Consider the following 19,659-nt stretch of genomic DNA (forward strand, 5'->3'; position numbering starts at 1 on the left):
TGTCATTTATATTAGATCTGTGCAATTAATTTGATTTTATAGTCACTATGAAAATGCTTTTGTTAAATATACCAAATAGCGAATTGTATTGATAGTTGCAGGAATTGTGTTTCTGAGGATTAATGAATACAATGCTATATATATATATAGAATTATATAGTCACATAAGACTTGGACAGTGTTTGTGCTCCTTCATTGTGCTTGTACCAACTGTCTGTGATTATGTGATTCAAACAAGTTATAATATCTAAATTAGCTAACTCAGTATTATTTAAACTCAGCGCGGTGATCTATGTTATGTGTGTTTGAATATATGTATATATGTAAAGATTTTAAGTAGTATGTATATATGTTTTCTTTTAGCCCTGAAGAAGTCTCGCATGAGCCGATACGCTTTGGCTAAATGAATTGTGTGACCATTGGATTTTAACAACTGAACATATCTATTAATAAAGAACAAGCTTTGCAACTACAAGAAACACTTTGAACCTGCTTTTTCTACCAATCATTATGGACATTTTATGATTCAATGAACTTGATTGAAATGTATAATTGATGTGTGCTAACTCCAATCTTTTTTAGTTTAGTTTCATTTGCCTGATAGAAGGGGCTTTCAAGAAGTAGGTTATAATGTTTGCTACTTCAGTTTTTGGAATGAAGGCCAGGGCAATTCATTATTTTATTTGGTAGGCAAAGTTGCTTTTGGTGGCGTAATCTATACTTAAAGTAGATTTTTGAGGGTGCCTCTAGATACTTTGATGAAAGTGGTAGTAGCAACCTTGTAATGCAGTGTGTGAGTATATTTTTAAAATTGATTTAATCATTAGTTGCTCAAAATCAATGATCATTTTTTGTGGAAATTAGTTGTCGGTGTATGGTTTTAATATAGTTATGAGCTCTATGTATGTGGTGTTTCGTTTCTTAGGGAGTAGTGTGTATATGAATGGTATGTTAGTATTTTCATATTCACTGTGGATTGTATACAATTGTATACAAAGGCTTGGGGCAAACTTTGAATGTGCCATCCATCATCCACGTCTCACAGTTGCTAGGTTTTTGTAAGTTGTTATGTGTTGCAAATATGAGTATTCATTTTTCATGACTTTTATTGTCATGGAGACGGAATTTTTCATCTTTGTGAGTGATGGTGTTTTCAGGAAATATTTATATGTCAGCAACAATTTGAGAGGTGGGTGGTGGTTGAGCTGTAGCTCTTTCAGTTCAGAAAATTAATCTCTTCAGAGTGGGGATAGATGGTAGTTGTCCATTGACATGCTCGATGACTCTAGTTAACAGGTTTTTAAGTATTTGGGTACTTGTTTGTTGTGAGCTGGTACTTGCTCCTCTGATTGTTTGAGAGCATCTCTAACTTCAATTTCAGTTACATTGGGGGAATGGTTATGTTCTTTGATATTTACTACATTGGTTTCTATCGAAGTAGCTCTCCCATAACAAGAGTTAGAGTAATATTTACTGCATTTCCAATGTATTTTGTTTCCACTCATTTTTTCTTGGGTATAGGTGTAGCCCATGTAGCCCATGTAGCAGAGAAGTAGTTTACACTTTTGTGCCATGTTTGTTTAATCTGTGAATATATGTGTATATATGTATTAATTATACAATTTTGAACAGTATACATTTTGTATAATTTATATGTCAGAAAAAAACATAAATTTTTTTCGATTTTATTTTCTTGATGGATTGTTTTTCGATTGTTGATATTTATCCACTTGTTCTTTTCTGTTGGTTTAAAAGTAGAATGTTATTGTCATTAAAGTGTTACATTTTATTGTGTCATTTTATTAATTTAGTTTGTATTTCCATTTAGTTGAGAGAAAAAAATACTTACTATTTTTCGTTGATGATGTTTTTTTTCGATGATTTTGTAGTAGGTTGTAGTTTGTAGAAGCTGGCAAGGGAAAAATATTTGATAGTTAAATTTGCTTTTTAATTTATTTTCATTTTGTTAATTAGTTTGTTGTTTTTGTTGCTTAATTTATAATCTTACTTAATTTAATATTTTTCTGTAATGTTGCTTCTGTCTCTGTTTTCTGAGTTAATTCTTGCTTTTCTGTTTTAAGGTGGACTTTACTTGAAGTGTAATCCGTAAAATATAAAATAAAAGGTTCAAATGTTAGTATATTTGTTAATTTCATTTTTTTAGTCTATATATTTAATTGAAAAAAAAATATGTATTGAATACAGTTGGTGAATTTTCTATATTTGATGTTGTTTTTGTTGCATTTTGTAGTAGCTGTTCAGAGAAAAGTATTTTTTTAGTAATAAATTGTGTTTTCAATAGTTAGGTCTGTTTGTTGGTTATTTTATATACTTTGTATTATAGTTTTCTCTTTTCTTGATTTGTTTTCCGAGCATAATGTTTATTTTGGGGTTTATGGGTGGAGTTGTTATGAAGTATAATCTGTGAAAAATAAAATATTACGTTGTATTTAAAGTTAATTTGATTATTTATATTATTTAGTGTTTATTTTTATTTATTTGCAATTAAATAAATATACTTACTCTTTTTTGTTGATGCAATGCCCTTGGTAGATGTTGTGGTTTTGTCGATTTTTGCAGAAGCTGTTAAAAAAACATTTGTTAGCTATATCTTGATATTTTATTAAGTTTAGTACTTTTATATATTTTACGTTAATTATTGGTGAAGTCATATACTTACTTTGTGTTATATTTTATTTTTTGTTGTGTACGGAAATGTTTGTGCTGAATTTTTTTTAGATGCAATTTTAGTGAGGCTGAAGCTGTTATATGTAAAGGAAAATATGTTATAATATTTTGCAAGCTGTTTTCATTTATTTAGTTACGAAGTTTTGTACTTTCCTTTATTGCGGGATAGTTGGAATAGTTTTTGCTGTAGTTGCTTTTCGTTTTGTCTTCTCTCACTCAAAGCTTTTCCTCCTTGGTAATCCATTATACGGTAAATTTTATGTTAATTATTTGATTGATTTTATAGTGTTTGTTGAATTAGTTAGAGTTTTCTATTGGTTTGTGTGTGTGTTTTAAATGTATTGGTTGAGATAGCGTTTTTGAATGTTTTAGCTGTTACCTGGCGATTTATTTAATGTTTAATAGATTTATTTAGTGGGGGGTTTTTTGTTATTAGTTATTGTTATTTAATTTTATATGTAGATAAATGTGTTCTATTGTTATATACATATGTATGATTGTTCATTTTTTATATATTTTTTATGTTCTATTTGTTTATTAATTTGTTTTCATATTTCTTGTTTCTTTGTTAAATTAATGTTATTAATTTGTAATTATTATTATGTTTTTAAATATTTGTTTTATGTTATTTTATTGTATTATCGTAAATAGTATTTTTTATGTTTAAATGTTAATTTTGATTTAGTTTAAATACATTTTATATATGTTTGTGTTGTCGATATTGTTTGTAACAATGTTTTTGATGTGTTTCATTTTTTTTAATGTTATTGATATTTTTTTATTCTATAGTTTTTGTTGTCGATATTTTTGTCATTGAGATTTATTTAAACAATATTTTTTAATCGATATCTATTTTGTATATTGTGTTGATATTTTTGTTTACACTATTATTGATTCGATAATTCTGTAGTTAGATGTTATGAGAGTCGATGTTGTATCAGTGATCTGGTGTGTGAGTATTTGAGTTGTTTTGTGACTGGTTGCCTCAGTGTCTGAATGAGTCTGTGAGTGAGTGTATGAGTGCCTGCTAATCGAGACTTTTGCCTTCTTGACACCGGGTGCTCCCTTTGCTGCTCTCCACCCACACCTCACGGCCCCCGCTTCGCGGCGGCCGTTCGAGGGCTTGCCATCACCGGATTGCCTGAACCTAAGAGGTAATCGACGAGGGAACTGCACTGTATCAGGGACTGCGAGGACCAGCGGGCACTGCGGAAACAAACTCGCCTCAGCTGGCCCTCTTCCCGCCCCCTCCCGCCGGACTTAAGAGTGGAGGGTTGATTCTACCTTGTGTGCCTGCTAATCGAGACTTTTACCTTCTTGACACCGGGTGCTCCCTTTGCTGCTCTCCACCCACGCCTCACGGCCCCCGCTTCGCGGGAGCCGTTCGAGGGCTTGCCATCACCGGATTGCTTGAAACTAAGAGGTAATCGACGAGGGAACTGCACTGTATCAGGGACTGCGAGGACCAGCGGTCGCTGCGGAAACAAACTCGCCTCAGCTGGCCCTCTTCCCGCCCCCTTGTAGTATAATAAGCCAGTCAAAGACGCGCTAGCGGGACGCGCACGGGGCGAAGCCCGGGCAAAGGGCGGGCCCTCTGTGGCCCCCAGAGAACCGAGGAGACTGGACTGGACATTACCCTCTGGTATTTTATCTTCTTAATCTGGTTGTTGTTAAAATTAGTTGGACTTCCTAGATTTTGTTTCGTACTTCTAGATTATTGCATTCATCATGTCTGACAAGCAGGGAGGGTTGTTAAACAAAACACTAGATAACTACTTCACTAAGGCCTCCCCAGACATCCCTTCGGAAATTGCCTTGGCAGAGCGTCGAGCCGAACGCCGTCGCTCTGTGGAGAGCATGAAAAATCGGCCAATGTCACCATTATTTATAGCCCCTTCCTGCACTAATGAAAATTCCCAGTTAGCCAATGTTATCGTACATATATCGGATAGTCAGCCACCAGAAGTAATTAATATTACACTGTCCCAAATCACTTCCCCTGAGCTGGCTATGAATGGCACCCCCTCAACCATCCATATGAGTACTCCTAATGTCACAAAGCCATCTACCCATATACCAACAAAGACAACGCGTAACAGGGCAAAGAAACCGATGCCTGTATCAAGGATACACGGACCTCCTCCTTGCAAGAAGAGGCGCAAAGTTAAGTCACTCTGACTTTGGGAAAAAGACGAAGAGCTCTGTCAATAATACTGACAACCCTCTAGTAGCTATAGTAGGGTCTACCACTATACCATTGCTTTTACCCAGCATGCCTATAGATATAGAGGGCAATATGGATGCCTCTATGATGGAAAAAGTGCCCCAAGCAAATCGTGACCTTGTTACCTTGGACACTCTAAAATGTTTAATTAAAACCTACTCTGCTTCAATTCTAGAGAGGCTGATCGAAGTGGAACTTAGACTAAGCAAAATCGAGCGGGCTCTGGGAAACAAGGGTGTTGATAACATCATAACTTCCAACAATATATTGCATAAAACCGTTACTCAACCCAAATCTATCCCTGTTGCACCAGTTTCTATCCCTAAATCTACCTCGCTGTCGAATCCTTCCACTTCTATGCCCAAAGGGAACAAAACGTCTGTTCAGTCAATTCCACCACCCAAAAATCCACACAATAAACCAGATCCTATGCCGGTTACCCTAGTAAACAAGCCTCCCAATGGTATGGTAAATCATCCCCAGGAAAGAATTACAACAGATGCGGGGGCCCGAAGTCCAGCTGGGGGAGACCTAAACAGGCTCCCTTTCCTGAATTACCACCAGAGGCAGTGCCCTTTGTGGTAGTCCTAACAGGGGTCCCCGTGTTACAACCAAATAAGCGGGAGGGCTTTGCACAATTAAAAAATAAGATTATGCATTGGCTAAGTCTTTACAGGCCAATAGCAAACCATGTAAATGGCGAAATTGTGCATGTTCGTCGTCTCCAATGGTTGGGGGGCAGACCCAAAAACATCGAGGGTGACGTGGTGGTTGTGAACTTTAGGGATCCCAATGCTGTACAATTTATACTAAACTGGCCGCCAGGCACTACCAACAATTGCATAATCCCTAGACCTCTGACGTATTTTTATCCTAGGTCAGTGGTATTTCCCCCCCAGCACCAACCACCCCCGCATATAACATCCCAAACCCACTCTAGTTGTTATCCACCATTTATACAGAGGGCTAGTAACACTCAACATACACTGCAATTGCCAACTAGACAAAATACTAGGGACTTTTATTACCCGCCAAATCCCGTGCCCGTACCTGATCCCCTTGGATGGAATTGTGTACCTTACAGACCCCTCAAATCCAGTAACAGTAGAATGGACCATCTAAAGCCATTCACACCTCTAGAAACCACTAATAGATTTGATATATTCAGTGGACTAGATGATTGTGATTGATGCCATATGTCATTGGGGAGCGAGGGAAATGGATCAGGAACTGTCAACTCGGGAAAGGTGGGGGGAGTGGGAAAAGAACCAAGTTTATTGAGTGTTGGGGGTATTACTAATGAAACTGAACCTCTGGGGAATATAGGATCTTTACCTGTGGCTGTATTATTAACCAGGGATAGATCTACATTGAATGAAAATGTTACACACCCAAACGAGCTGTTGCCCCCCCAGGACGATCTGAATAGTTCAGAAGGGTCCTTAGTTGTGCAACTCGAGGTTCTCCCCAATTGCAAGGAGGTGGAAAGGTATCCCGAGAAAAGGCTCCTGAAACAAGACAATCATTTAAACTGGTCTCCTGGAACATAGCAGGGGTCTCAAAAAATCTGAGGGACCCAGAATGGGCAAGTTACATCGACTCCTTCGACTTCTGCATGTTACAAGAGACCTGGTCAGTTGAGATTATACATAGACTAGGGTATAAAACGTATGGAACTAGTGCTATTCCATCTAGGAGTGGAAGACCCTCAGGTGGTTTAATAACTTGGGTAAAAGTCAATCTAAGGGTGAACATTGAGGTGGTGGATGCAAACTCCCCAGATATACTGCTCTTAAAAATTACTGCACAAGAAGGGAAAAAACTTTTCCTCGTAAATATTTACAATAGGCCATCACCCATAACAAGAGAATCCCCAACACTATCCCATCTAGATCTCCTTTTGAGTAATCTGGATATCAGGGAGGACTTTATCATTGTGGCTGGCGATTTAAACTGCAATTATGAGCCAGTTATGGGACTCAGTGATATTTTTGCAGAAGAAGACAAGGCTAATAAAATCCCTGCCTTAGACAATGTTAAACCAGTTAAATGTTCAACTATGGCCCTCCAAATGACCAAAATATGTGCAGAACATTGCCTTAGGGCCTGTAATGGACGTTTACCGTCGGATAGTTTGAAAAAGCCTACCTTCTTTAGGAGGAATTATAAAAGTAACATAGATTTTGTTATTGCCTCTATACCAACTTGGGCATACCTCCTTGACATGGAGGTAATAGAAAGATTAGAAAGCGATCACTTCCCTCTAGATCTTAAAATGGAGGTTTCACTGCTAGAAGTTACAGCTTCCTCCAAGTCCCAAGAAGGAATTAATGGTGATAACAATGAGACCCACATTAGCAACAACAGACGATCTTTAAAAGGGCCACTTATACTGGACAATGGCGAAATTATTGCAGAAATATATAGACTTTTTGCATGTACCTTTGGCCCATATTTAAATCAGACATTAGATGAGGAAAATAATAGCCATTTTAAGATGTTACATCAAAAATTCTTTGATGCTCTTAAGCCGCTAGTCACCAAAATGCCCAAGAAAAGTCAGCAAAAGACACACAATTTGTCTCATAGAAAACCCTGGTACAACAAGGCTTGTAGGGAGTCCAAAAGGGCACTTTTAACTGTGATTAAATCTAAGGCATTTTTAGACATTAAATCAGCTAGGAACAATTATAATTTGATACAAAAGGCATCCAAATTAGCTTGGGAAGAAGAGAAATGGGCTGATTTGCTGCTTGCAGCAAAATCACGCGATAATGTAGCTTTTTGGAGGCTAGTAGCGAATGGAAATCATAAAGGGAGAGTGGCCAAGGACGTCTATTTGGACGAACAGACCTGGGTCAACCACTTCACTAGCCTTTACAAAAAATATGAAGATCTCCCCACTGACATGTTTGTCCCAAGCAATGCTCTTCCAACAGACTACCTGGATTTTACGTTAGGAGAAACAGAGCTGGCAATAAGCCAAATAAAATCTGGTAAAGCCCCTGGGTTAGACAAGATTCCGGGAGACTTGTATAAACACGATCTAAAAATATGGGTACCTTACATTAATTACCTGTGTAATGAGTTATCCCGCAATCTAGACTTCCCAGAGAGTTGGAAGGGAGCCGAAATTGTTTTAATTTTAAAAAAAGGAGACAGGATGGACCCCTCAAATTACCGACCAATAAGCTTAATGGATATACTCCAGAAAATCTATGCACGACATATTTTATTTCGTGTTAATGATTGGCTGGATGAAAATGCCATTTTAACTAGATATCAAGCTGGATTCAGACCCAAAGTAAGCACAATAGACCAAATTTTCCGATTCTGCTGCCTTTACTGGAAATACGTAAAAATCAAGAAGGGCCAATTATATGTTGCGTTTGTCGATCTAAGGGCAGCATTCGATTTAGTGCCTCGCAAATTATTATGGGAAGCATTGAGTGCAGTAGGGATGCTAACCACCTTAATAGTCCAGATCAAAGAGCTCCACAGAGACAACTTCGCGAGAATCCGCTGGGGCCCAAACGGAGAACTAACCCCAAAAATTCCTATTGAGCGTGGTGTTTGCCAGGGGTGCGTTCTGGCCCCTACACTCTTTTCCCTTTTTGTGAATGACATTCCCTCACATCTTGAGGGATGTAAAAATGACTCCCCTAAACTAAATGGAGAAAAGGTAACTTCCCTATTATTTGCTGACGACACTATTCTGATTTTCCAGACAAAAAAAGGTCTGCAAGCTCTACTAAATTCCTTCAGTGAGTATTGTAGCAAGAAGGGACTGGAGATAAATGGGAAAAAGACCAAATGCATGGCCCTAAATCCTACCAAAACAGATAAAGGCTGCTTAACCCTAAATGGATTAAAATTAGAATCGGTCCCTTACTTTGCATCCCTAGGGGTGACATTGGATTCCAAATTTTCCTGGAAAGCCCAATTGGAAAAAAGTAAGATGACATTTTCCCAGAATGTAAAACCTATTCTCAGGGAACAAAGTCTGAGCACTAGCAAAGCTGTGTCTCCTGCGGTTGAACTTTTTAAATTTAAAGTACAGCCAGCAGTGCTTTATGGCTCAGAAATTTGGGGCCCTGGGTCCAATGGCACGTTTAGTGTCCTGGACAATAACTTTTTGAGAAGCTTGGTTAGGGTCCCTAGAAGCACTCCCCTGGTGCCCCTTCAACTGGACCTAAATTTTCAAAGAACGGACCACCACATTATTATATGCCCCCTGCTGCTATGGGTTAGGCTATGGCGGGTGCCAGAATTACAAGATTACAGGGATGGGCTTAAAGAAATCATGGAGCTTGATAACTTCAAAGTAATATCGTGGTTCAAACATGTCAAAACTTGGCTTAACAATTTAGGTCTGAAACATTTTTGGGAAAACCCGGACCTATTACCACCTAACTCGAAACAAATAGTAAAAAGGGCCTTCTGGACTTACATCATAGACATGATCAAAAGTGCTTCATCTAGTGGGACACTAGTAACAAAGTTCCTCACCTTTAAAGATGAACCAACTTTTGAGACCTTTTTGGATGAAATAGAACCGCCACTTGCAAAGACCCTATTTTTTAAATTTAGATATGGCAACCTCCAAATAGGCTCCACATTGGCTCGCTGGATCAGTGGTCCAAATATTTCAAATCTAGTGGTAGATGAACTTTGCCCCATGTGTGGAAGCCACCAAAAAGAAAATGAGCAACATATCCTCTTTTTCTGCCCATTATGCACGACAGAAGGGTGTGACCGCATTGCTGAGTTCTTTGCAAACAAGGTCACTAACATCTATAATTCCTTTCCCCAGAGGACAGATAACGGTCCTAGACACCCGGAAGCCACTAAAACTAAAGGGGAGCAACGATTAACCACTTTCGTCACTCCCCCTACTGAGGAACTTCTCCGCATTTGTGGATCAATAAAATCCGGCTCCCCAAGAGACCCGACCACCCCTAGTCGGTTGAAGGGCAGCTTGCCAGTACTTGAGCCCTATGTTCGCCACCTACTGGACACCTCTTTCAGGTCCCAGGTTGTCCCGAACGCCTGGAAGCAAGCAGTGGTACTTCCTTTGCAGAAGAAGGCCAATGTCAGTTTTGAAAAACTGGACAACCTCCGCCCTATCTCCCTCTTGCCCTACGTGGCAAAAGTGGCAGAAAAAATAGCCAATGTACAGCTTATGCAGTTCAAGGGGGCGGCTTCGCTACTCCACGACTCGCAATTTGGCTTCCGCCCCCGTCATTCGACGGAATCTGCACTTCTCGTGGCGGTTGAAGCGCTACGACAGGGTGTGGATGGGGGCCAAACCATGGCATTGATCTTACTCGACCTAAGCGCAGCGTTCAACACTGTGGCACACTCCAACTTGCTACAGTGTCTGAATGAAGGTGGGGTTACAGGAGCGGCGCTTGGTTGGATCAAGTCCATCCTGTCTGACAGGCGTTTTCAAGTCAGATTGGGTGAATGCTACTCGAGGGAGATTGAGTTGGGCCAGGGCGTGCCTCAGGGCTCGTCCCTGAGCCCAACCTTATTTAATATCTATGTCTCCCCCCTGGCAGCCATCGTGGAGGGATACGGTCTTCGTTTGGTGTCCTACGCCGATGACACGCAGCTGGTCATCTCCATATCGCCTGCACCCGGCCTTGCAGCGGACATCTTCAGGAACTGCATGCAAGATCTCGCTGCCTGGATGTCTGCAAACTGTTTAAAACTGAACGGTAGCAAGACCGAGGTGCTCGTGGTGGGGGGTGGGCCGTCTGCCTGGTCGTCGGCGTGGTGGCCGCCCTGTCTGGGTGAAGTCCCTGTTCCCTGCCGTGAGGCCAGGAACCTTGGCGTGTGGCTGGACAAGGACCTTGCCTTTGGTCCCCAGGTCGGTCGGGTTGCGGGGGTATGCTTCGGTGTCCTGAGAGCCTTAAGGAAAGTGTTAGACCTGCTCCCTATTTCTGCTCGAAGGACGCTTGTGCACGCCCTCGTTACCCCCCGACTTGACTATGGGAACCTGCTTTATTTGGGGGCCACAGGCAAGGTCATGGGCCGCCTGCAGGTTCTTCAAAATGCTGCAGCTCGGCTTGTACTCAGGCTCCCTAGGAGGTCATCCGCTAAACCAGCTTTGCGGACCCTCCACTGGCTTCCAATCAAGAGGAGAGTGGAGTTCAAGGCCCTTGCTACATGCCACTGCATCCTGAGTGGCAAAGCACCTGCACCGCTCCAGAGTCTGGTAACCCACTATGAGCCCACACGCAGTCTGCGGTCCTCGCAGACTGGGTTGTTAAAAGTCCCCAGAGTATCTAAGGCGCGTATGGGAGGCAGATCTTTTAGATACCTCACTCCCAGGCGCTGGAATGCTCTTCCTATGGAACTTCGACTAGAGCCCTCCGAAGTCCTGTTCAGGGGGAAACTTAAAACATATCTTTTCAGCAGGTAGCCTTCTGTGGGAAGGGGGGGTGGGGGGGCAGCCACTTCACTTATCACAGCGCGGGGACACGCCAGTGGCGTAACCAGGCGCTTAATAAATGTCCAAATAATGATAATAATATATGCACAGGCCAGAAAAAGATGGATCAAACCAATATGCCTAGCGCTAGGCGTGAGATCATGTTCTCAGGCTCTGAGAATTCTTTCTACTAACACAACCCAACCTATAATATTTAGTGTTAGTAGATTTTTGCATTGTATCTTTTTCCAAAGAAAAAAACTGGGATATCAATTGTAAATGGGTTTAATTCCAGAGGCAGAATTGTTAAAATTCCCTTTCAAGTAATTAATGGGGGGTCCATTGCAGAACTCCAATGTTGCTGCCCATAATTGTCTCTAATATAAATGATTTGTTCTTAACCAATGGTTTTATGTTCCACGCTGTACAGTTTTAATATGTTTTTAATGTATGTACATGAATTGCTTCTTTTATGGCATTAATGCCGAAATAAAGATTCTTTGAATTGAATTGAATTGAGTGTATGAGTGTAAGTGTGAGTCAATGTGTGAGTCTGATTGGGTCTGTGTTGGTGGGTGTATAAGTGTCTTAGAAGATCTGTGAGTGGACGGATGAACCTCTGGTGGGTGAGCAAGTAGATGTGTGATTGTCTGCATGCATTTGTGAATGGTTGTGTGAGTCTCTGAGTGGGTCAGTGAATGGGTGACCGAGTGTCTGAATGGGTCAGTGGGTACATGAGTCTCTTTTTGGATCTGCGAATGGGAGCATGAGCCTATGAGTTGGTCTGTGCATGTTCATCCCGCTCTCAATGTTGCCTCTTTCAGCTAATTTTACCTGTTATGTACCTTTTCCTACTCGCTCCAGACCTTTTATTCTGCCTCTAGATGCTCATTTCTGACCTCCATTTTTCCTCTTCCTGATCGTTTCTCACCTACATTTCCCTCTTTCATCTCATTCTGTGCAATATTTTCCCTCTTGCTGTTCGCTCCTGACCTTTATTTTGCCACGTATTGCTTGTTTCTGACCTTTATTCTGCCTCTTTCTGCTCATATCTGACTTTTATTTACCTCTCACTGCTCGTTTCTGACCTTTAGTCTGCCTGTTTCTGCTCATTTCTGTCCTTTCTTCTGCCTCTTGCTGCTCATTTCTGACCTCTATTTTGCCTATAGCTACTCATTTCTGACCCTCATTCTGCCTCTTTCTGCTTGTTTATAACTTTTATTCCTCCTCTTGCTGTTTGTTTATGATCTCTATTTTGTCTCTTGCTACTTACTCATTTCTTACTTTTCTTCTGACTCTTTCTGTTTGCTTTTCACCTTTACTTTGCCTCTTCCTGAAATTTTGTTCTGCCTCTTCTGCCTCTTTATCACCTTTATTTTGGCAATTTCTTCTCATTGCTGGCCTTTATTTTGCATTTTTCTTCTCATTTCTCACCTTTATTTAGCCTCTTTCCTGCTCGTTGCTGACATTTATTTTTCCTCTTCCTGTTCATTTCTCACCTTTATTTTGCCTCTTGCTGCTGGTTTCTGACCTGTATGTTCCCACTTTCTGCTGATTTCTCACCTTTATTTTGCCTCTTGCTGCTCATTTCTGACCTTTATTCTGCCTCTTCCTGCTCGTTCTGACATCCATTCAGCCTCTTTCTGCTCCCTTCCGACCTTTTTTTTGCATCTTTCTGTTCATTGCTGATCCTTATTTTGCCTCTTTCTGCTTTTTTGTCACCTTTATTTTGCCTCGTTCTGCTAATTTTCTGACCTTAATTCTGCCTCTTTGTACACGTTTTTTACCTTTTTCCTCCCGTTGCAGCATGTTTCTGACCTCTATTTTGCCTCTTCCTGCTCATTGCTGACCATAATTCTGCATCTTTTTGCTACTTTCTCAGCTTTATTTTGCTCTTTCTGCTTGTTGCTGACATTTGTTATGCCTCTTTCTGCTATTTCTGACCTTTATTTTGCCCCTTTCCGCTTGTTCCCCTCCTTTATCTTGACTCTTTCTGCTAGTTTCAGACCTTTATTCTGCCTTTCTGTATGTTTCTTACCTTTATTCTGCGGTAAGGGGTGTTTTGATAAACATTTGGGGTTGTGCTGATCTTACCTGGGCAGTCTTGATCCCGCTGCTGGTCTCCCCGTGGTCTCCCTCTGCCGCCGCAGCTTCCTAACACCAGAGCGTGGCCGCAGAGTGGGGGGTACCACAAATCCCAAGCGCCCTTGCAGCAGGAAGCCGCCACCGCTAATTCCGCGCCAGGAGGCGCTTTAAATTGAGATCAATCCCTGCTTCGCGGGACCACGCGCCGGCAGCGCCGGGCTAAGCCCTGGCCAAGGAGCTGGCCCATTTGAGCCCATTCGAGACAGTGAGAGGCTGGGCTGGGCCACATCTCTTGTCCCCACGAAGAAAATCGGGCACCAACAGTATAAACTTGTCTAGTAAGTGGATTCTACATAAACAATTGTGTGTTAAAGTATCAAGTTTACACTGTCTGGATAAAATATGGCCATAAGGGAGGGGCGTGGTACGAGGGCGGCTGGAGGTGGCTCCGTTGTAGGAACACTTCATCAATTTATCACAAGGGCCACATCTGTTCTGGCTCATGAGATCGAAATTACTGAGCGAAGACTCTCCATGGATCCAGTATTTTTAAAAAGGTCATCATTGGGCCAGATCATGAATAGTTCCACACCTCCAAGAGGCCACAAATCCCCTACCCCAGCATTGCCACAAATACTGAGCATCGCTCCCCAACCAAAGGCCTGCCAAGCCAAGGATAAGGTGGCACTGGGTAACGAAGCTCTGCATTCTACCCCTAAGAACACTGTAATATGTGAAGCATCGGTCCACAATCAGCCTAGCACATCGATGGATCCTGTGCAAGGGGCAATTCTGAAAAGGAAGAGAGCGGGAGTGCAGCAAAAGGGGAGAAAGGCCAAAATCTGTAAATTAAACAAACCGGACGTAAATTCATCGGCACGTCCGGCTATCATTGAAGTTAATCCACTAACAGTACAAGGGTCAAATATTGTGACTCTGGATGGAAGCGATTCTGTTACATCAGCAATGGAGAGTGACTATCCTAATAGTTTGAATTCCCTGATAAAAACTCTACTGGAACCCATCTTATCAAGACTCACCTCAATCGAAAACAAGCTTGTGGAACTTGAGAAATCAGTGTCCCTTGTCATAAATGCTACAAAGCATACAGTAACAACTGGTGGGAACGACAGAGCAATTGTAAGGGTGGGGGATGGCGGGGTGTCTGTTGTGCCTTTCGTACCAGTAGATCTAATTGCCACTGTAAATGGAGGGTCTGGATGTGGTCTGACTGAGCAAGCTGCTGGGAAGTCCGGTAGAATTGATCTTCGTCCTCAGCAATACCCAACACACCATGGTGGTCAAAGTACTGTCATAAGTAATAGTGAGGGTCAGCCCCAGACAAAGGATACCGCCCTTATTGGATACAAGAATGGAAAGGGGTCTGAAGGCATACATAACCATCTAGACCTTCCCCCAGAGAGTGCACCATATGTGGCTGTTTTGACCGGTGTCCTGACACTTATGCAAGGTCAGGTAGAAACGTACGACCAATTGAGGAATAAGACGATGCACTGTTTAAACGTCAATAGACCACTACCCATCGACATACAATTCAAGATCTTCTATGTTAGACGGGTGAATTGGGTGGGACCCAAAAAGAAAAATACTACCGGGGATTGTATTGTCATCAACTTAAAGGAAACAAGGACAGCTGAACATGCTGTTTGGGGTGATTTGGGAAATCCAAACACCCATATCCAGGTTAAAGACTTAAGTTACTTCTACCTCCCCCCAGATCCCTTGCTTTCTTCAGGGAAATTTGTAAGGGTGGTAGGCAGAAGGAACTATCCTGGTAGGAAGCCAATCTGTCCTAATGGGCGCGAACACTTTTCTATTCCTCTGTACAATAGATTTGCACGACTGGACTCAGTGGATTGACTGACTCCAGGTGGTGCATCCCAGGGTGTTACCTTAGTTGGCCAGTCGACCTCACCCAATGGAGGGTTACCAGGGAGGATGGAGTCCGAACATTTAAGAGTTGAGACAGTAGGAAACTGCAATATTGCAGAATTAACCACCAATGACTATGGAGTGGGGGACTGTACACCTGATCATATTAAGGTTTTAACTAATCCTCCCTGCATACCTATCCCCCCTCTCAATGTTTCTGCAATCATACCACCTGTCCTGATGACCCTTGTACTAAAATGAGCCTATGCCCGGTGGCCACTGTTGGGAACCTATTGGGAACCACTATTAGAGGCCTAAAATTACTGTCGTGGAATATAGCCGGCCTTGTATCTAAATTTGATATACCAGATTGGTGGGAGTTTTTTGATGCACATGGAATCTGTCTCCTACAAGAGACTTGGTCCTTAACCCCCGGTTAATAGAGTGGGCTTTGTAACCTATGATGAGTCAGCAATCAAGGGGCCCAAAGGTAAACCCTCTGGGGGATTGTGTATATGGTTGGGCACTGATCTTGGCTTTATGGCAAAGAGACTCAATACTGGTTGTCCGGACATAACCTGCATCCTTTTGACATCTAAGAAAGCAGAAAAAATTGTATTTATAAATATCTATTCTCGCTCAGTACAGTATGGTAGGACTTCTGGAACTCTAGAAAATTTGGGTGCTCTCTTAAAATCCCTCCCGGGTAATACGCAAATTATAATCGGAAGGGATTTTAATTGCCATTATGAGCCATTGAACGGCATAGTTCAACCGATTACTGCCGATGAGGATGAAGCCTTATCAGTGCCCCCGCCCAACACATACCCCGCCAAGGGGTGGTCACCATTAGTCCTTGAAATGACCTCACTTACTTTGACTTTTTCCCTAAGGGCCTGCAACGGGAGGTTCCCAAAAGATAATCCAGCTCACTCAACGTTTGAACGTGCAGGCCAGAGCTCGGTAATTGATTACCTATTAATCAGCATTGTTAACTGGCACAAAATTTTAGATTTTAGTATCATTCAACGCACAGAAAGTGACCATCATCCTTTGGTCGCTCTTTTAGATATCAGTTGTAATAATGCAGACTACAGTCCAATTCAATCTTCGAGTCGAGATTATAGAGTTAGAGATGAAGGGGGGCGCATCCGCTGGGCTAAACTATCTCAATCCCCAGAAGCGGTGGCCAGAATTTATAAAAGTATTATTCCATTGCTGGAGAGGGCATCCATAATCTTTGGATAACCATACCAACAATGTATATGGAGAGGATTTTAGTGAACGCCATCAGGAAATGGCTGCGGTTCTGGTGGGCTTCTTCTTCAATCATAAAATCATGAAGCCCAAAAATAACGGGGATAAGAACCTGTGGTTCAATAAAGGATGCAGGGTAGCAAAATGTACCCTTGTATCTACCCTTAAGGGGAGGGGGGGGAACAGTCACGCATCAAGGAAGCTAGGGCTGTTTAAATTTTTTTGATCCTAAATGCCAAAAAAGAATGGGAAGAGGAAAGATGGAACTCTATCAAATCCGCACTGGAGGTAAAAGACACGAAGACCTTCTGGAACCTGGTTCACACCGGGAAGCCAGAGGGAAAGACTAATTTGGATCCATCCATCTGTGAAGAAGCTAGGCGCTTACACTTTAAAGAACTGTATTCAAACTCTACAGTCGAAGCGGGCGAGCTCCCAAATTGTCTCTTAAATCTTGACCCTTCATGGGATACTCCACCCTGCACCTTACATGAGGTCCAATTGGCCCTTCTTAAGTTGCAAGGAAATAAAGCGCCTGGCCTGGATAGGATCCCAGGTGACTTGTATAGGGAGGAACAAAAAGTTTGGGGCCCATATTTACAAGCACTATTTAATGCCATCTTGGGTGGTCTGCCTGCTCCCGCCACATGGCTGGGGGCAGAGATTATCCCCATTTATAAAAAGGGATCACCTATGGAACCAGCAAACTACAGGCCAATAAGCCTTATAGACGAATCCCAAAAAATATACGCAAGGGTTTTAATAAATCTTCTCCATGAATGGATGAGCGAACAAGATATCATTACTCCTTTACAAGCAGGATTCAGGGCAAAAACCTCCACTATTGATCAGTTGTTTAGGCTCCAGTTATTACACTGGAAGCATGTTACATTAGGTGGTGGTGGTCTATATCTAACCTTCAGGGATTTGAAGTTGGCATTCGACATGGTGGACCGTAACCAGCTCTGGAGCATTCTCTTGGACTTGGGCGTTCCATCATATCTGTGTCATCAGTTTAGGCTTCTCCACAAAGGGTCCTTCGCAAGAGTAAGGCATGGCAAACATGGGCAACTGACCGCACCCTTCCCCGTAGAAAAGGGGTTTAGACAAGTTTGCGTTTTAGCGCCGACCCTTTTCTCCCTTTTCTTAAATGGGTTGATTGATGATCTGCTAGCCATAAAGGATATAGCTGCCCGAAGTTGGAGTCGCGAAGTTGTCCTGCCCTTATATTTGTGGACGAAACGCTGCTGCTCTCAAAGTCATCTATGGGCATGCAGCGTGTCCTTTGGCGTTTAGTCAATTCTGCAGAAAAAGGAATCTTGTAATTAACATCAACAAAACCAAGTATATGGTTTTTAATGCGAACACCAGAAATTGTCCCCATCCATTAATGGAGGATCTACCCCTGGAAAGGGTGTCTGTGTTCGACTATCTGGGTCTTATATTAAATGATAAGATGGGCTGGGGTCCACAGATGGACAAGGCCAATTTGAGACTGAGGCAGGCTATGGGGGGTATTCTCAGAGTGCAAAATAACTGCGCCGTAAAAATGATAGCCCCTCCACTGGAAATTTATAAGGTTCTGGCAAGTGCGGCATCACTATACAGGGCAGAACTATGGGGACATAGGACCTGTAATTCCCTAGCTCTAACTGACAATAATTTCATTCGACAAATTTTGACCCTCCCAAAATCAACACCCTTAGTACCACTCAGGATGGACCTTAATATTCTCCCAATATCCGATGTGGCAGCAATTAGACCGCTGTTATATTGACGGAGGTTGTGGAGCACTCCTGAGCTGGGGTGCTATAGGGAGGAATTGAAAGAGGTAATGAAATTGTTGGGGGCAGGCAGCATACCATGGTTATCTTTTATTAAGAACTTTTTTGGTGCAATAGGCATGGAAAACCTCTGGACTAATCCGGAGGATGCATGCTTAATGACACCAAAATCTTTATTGAAAGCTGCGGTTAGGGAGTACAGAATGACGGAAGCTTTAAGGTCAACACAACATCAAGTCTTACATCTGAATTCTTTGACTTCAAGTGTCACTATGAATTTGAAAAGGTACTAGATTCTATACAGCCATTATTAGCAAAAAAACCTTTCCTTCAATTCAGATATGGTACCCTACCTTTTTTTGCTTTTACCAATAAGTGGGCTGGAGTACTAAAACGACGTTGCCCCGGATGCCTTGAAAAGAAGGAAACAGTTGCGCACGTAGTCCTTTTTTGTGGGGCTTACAATCTGCAAGGCGGAAATGGATAACGCAACTGTGCAGGAATTTAGGAATTAGGAATCACTTAGATTTCCTCAGGATTTTAAGAACTGATTCTAATCCCTTATATGTGGTTGTAATAACAAAGTTCCTATTTCCCATGTGGCTGATCCGTAGAAATCTATTATAATGGTGTATGTCTACAGTTGGAATGGTGCTGCTACCGTTAAAGGATTATAGTGTTTCAATCCCTAATTGATCCCATGGCTAGGGAAAGTATAGCATTCTCCCTTTCCATTCAGTATGTGACCTGGTGATTAATATTTATTTTCGCATTTAGGATTTTAGAATTGTAAATATATCATATTTGAAAGAAAAAAGTTTTTATATTTATGTATTTTAACTTTTTAATGATGTTTGTTACTTGTATGGCTACGCTCGAATTGCCTTTGTCTGTGACACATACCCCTCCTAAAACCTATCCTCCTTATGTAACCGAAGAATTTGACTGTACGCTTATGGTATGAAAAAAACCGCAGTAAAGTTTTCAAACAAAACCTTTATTCTGCTGCCTTCTGCTTGTTTCAGAACTTTATTTTGCCTCTTTCTGCTCATTTCTCAACTTTAGCTTCTGAATTTCTGGTCATGTCTGACTTTATTCTGCCTCTATCTGCTAGTTTATGGCCTTTATCTATCCTCTTTCTTCTCTTTTCCCCTGGTTCAGCAGGGGGAGTCCTAAGGTCCCCCTGTCCCAGCTGACTCTTTGCCTCCTGCGGGAGCCAACCTTGCTGCTGCTCGAAGAGAGCCTCTTTAAATGCAGCTCCCTCCCTGCAGGAGCATTTGCTTCATTTCTTT

The sequence above is a fragment of the Lissotriton vulgaris genome, chromosome 4_1 (assembly GCF_964263255.1).
Source record: "Lissotriton vulgaris chromosome 4_1, aLisVul1.2, whole genome shotgun sequence".
Taxonomy (NCBI): Eukaryota; Metazoa; Chordata; class Amphibia; order Caudata; family Salamandridae; genus Lissotriton; species Lissotriton vulgaris.